The following is a 2876-nucleotide window of genomic DNA, read 5'->3' as shown; positions in this document are numbered from 1 at the left end:
GTGTAAATTTGGTTTTGTCATGGAATATCTTGGTTTCTCCATCTATGTTAATTGAGAGTTTTGCAGGATACAGTAACCTGGGCTGGCATTTGTGTTCTCTTAGGGTCTGTATGACATCAGTCCAGGATCTTCTGGCCTTCATAGTTTCTGGCGAGAAGTCTGGTGTGATTCTGATAGGTCTGCCTTTATATGTTACTTGACCTTTTTCCCTTACTGCTTTTAATATTCTTTCTTTATTTTGTGCGTTTGGTGTTTTGACAAATATGTGACGGGAGGTGTTTCTTTTCTGGTCCAATCTATTTGGAGTTCTGTAGGCTTCTTGTATGTCTATGGGTATCTCTTTTTTTAGGTTAGGGAAGTTTTCTTCTATGATTTTGTTGAAGATATTTACTGGTCCTTTGAGCTGGGAGTCTTCAATCTCTTCTATACCTATTATCCTTAGGTTTGATCTTCTTATTGAGTCCTGGATTTCCTGTATGTTTTGGACCAGTAGCTTTTTCCGCTTTACATTATCTTTGACAGTTGAGTCAATGATTTCTATGGAATCTTCTGCTCCTGAGATTCTCTCTTCCATCTCTTGTATTCTGTTGGTGAAGCTTGTATCTACAGCTCCTTGTCTCTTCTTTTAGTTTTCTATATCCAGGGTTGTTTCCATGTGTTCTTTCTTGATTGCTTCTATTTCCATTTTTAATTCCTTCAACTGTTTGATTGTGTTTTCCTGGAATTCTTTCAGGGATTTTTGTGACTCCTCTCTATGGGCTTCTACTTGTTTATTTATGTTTTCCTGGAATTCTTCAGGCATTTTTGTGATTCCTCTCTGTAGGCTTCGACTTGTTCTCTAAGGGAGTTCTTCACGTCTTTCTTGAAGTCCTCCAGCATCATGATCAAATATGATTTTGAAACTAGGTCTTGCTTTTCTGGTGTGTTTGGATATTCCATGTTTGTTTTGGTGGGAGAATTGGGCTCCGATGATGCCATGTAGTCTTGGTTTCTGTTGCTTGGGTTCCTGTGCTTGGCTCTCGCCATCAGATTATCTCTAGTGTTACTTTGTTCTGCTATTTCTGACAGTGGCTAGACAGTCTTATAAGCCTGTGTGTCAGGAGTGCTGTAGACCTGTTTTCCTCTCTTTCAGTCAGTTATGGGGACAGAGTGTTCTGCTTTCGGGCGTGTAGTTTTTCCTCTCTACAGGTCTTCAGCTGTTCCTGTGGGCCTGTGTCTTGAGTTCACCAGGCAGGTCACTTGCAGCAGAGAAGTTGGTCTTACCTGTGGTCCTGATGCTCAAGTTCGCTCTCGGGGTGCTGCCCTTGGGCTCTCTGTGCCGGCAGCAACCAGGAAGATCTGCGCCGCCCTTTCCGGGAGCTTCAGTGCATCAGGGTTCCAGATGGCCTTTGGTGTTTTCCTCTGGCGTCCAAGATGTATGTGCAGAGAGCAGTCTCTTCTGGTTTCCCAGGCTTGTCTGCCTCTCTGTAGGTTTAGCTCTCCCTCCCACGGGATTTGGGTGCAGAGAACTGTTTATCCGGTCTGTTTCCTTCAGGTTCCGGCGGTGTCTCAGGCAGGGGTCCTGCCGCTCCTGGGCCCTCCCCCACAGGAGCCCAGAGGCCTTATACAGTTTCCTCTTGGGCCAGGGATGTGGGCATGGGTGGGCAGTGTTGGTGGTCTCTTCCGCTCTGCAGCCTCAGGAGTGCCCACCTGACCAGGCGGTTGGGTCTCTCTCTCATGGGGTCTGCTCCCTCAGGGTCTTTGGTATCTGCACGGTAGTCCCTCATTTTACTAAGCGATTTTCTTAGTGTTGAGGAGGGGAATCAAGGGAATGCCTCTTAGCCAATCTCTTAGTTTCCTTTTCAAGCCCAACCCTTCTGTTTATTCAGCTGTAGGGTACCCCTTGCTTACCTCTCCAGACCATGTGGCCCCACGCCTGTCCTCCTCCTAGGCGCCCACTTGCTCCCAGGTGGCCAGGAAGAAGTGGGTAGGGGGGAAGCCTGTGCACAGGTAGCAAGCAGCCAGACTCAGCACAGCCCAGGAGGTGTCCTCCATACAGGATCTGGCCACTGCTGTGACTCAAGTGGATGTCAGCCAGGAATGGGGTGATGGCTGGGAAGTCAGTAGGAAAATCAGCAACGACATATTAAGTCTCCCTGGGTAAGTCCTGGGTGGAGATGATCCCATTGGTGCCCATGTAGAGGTTGCTGAACTGGACACCGTAGAAGCTACTTCTAAGTACTGCTAGCTTCACAGCCGCGGAGCTTTCAACGTCGCCCTCCCGCAGCAGCCGGTCTCCCCATGACTCCCCGTAAGGAAAGAGCTCTTCAGGATGCAGAGCCCCGGCTCGTGACAGCAGCACCAGCACCAGGAGCAGCGATAGCGGTGATGGCGGTGCCAGCCGCCTGGCTGTCCAGTCCCAAGACATAAACTAACATTTTAATTCCAATGATCATCAAAGAATTACTAGTAGGTAAATTATTGGGTTATTATTTTAATGAGTATATTACAGTTTAAGCCATTCAAACAACAGATAATTTAGAAGTATTTTAATAGCCAATGGCTGTTTGAAACCCAAAATTTAATTTTTCCAAGAATCTAATGTTGTATCTAATACATATCAAATGTACCTATGAGGTAGAATTATACTTTAAAATTATTATGTAGTTATATTAATACTTCCTGAAGTTCAGAGTACTGGCTTTAAAAGATTGAACATTTAAAGAGATTATAAAAATTTTTTTTAGTATTTAAAGTATTAAAGTAGAAAGTAAAGTATCAATTTTAAATCTTGGTAATTCCAAAATAATAATGACAAAATATTTTCTCACCAAGTAAAAGAGAAAAGATGATTAATGAACTATATCTGCTATGATATATTTGTGTAATAAAATTAT

General features: G+C 44.4%; 1 pseudogene; it reads right to left on the bottom strand.

The window, feature by feature from the left end:
- Positions 1-1770: 1770 nt before the first annotated feature.
- On the bottom strand, positions 1771-2407 carry Nid2-ps1 (nidogen 2, pseudogene 1; annotated as a pseudogene).
- Between the last annotated feature and the right edge of the window lie 469 nt (positions 2408-2876).

The sequence above is a fragment of the Rattus norvegicus genome, chromosome 4, assembly GCF_036323735.1.
Source record: "Rattus norvegicus strain BN/NHsdMcwi chromosome 4, GRCr8, whole genome shotgun sequence".
NCBI classification, from domain to species: domain Eukaryota; kingdom Metazoa; phylum Chordata; class Mammalia; order Rodentia; family Muridae; genus Rattus; species Rattus norvegicus.
This window is presented reverse-complemented; position numbering and strand designations above follow the sequence as displayed.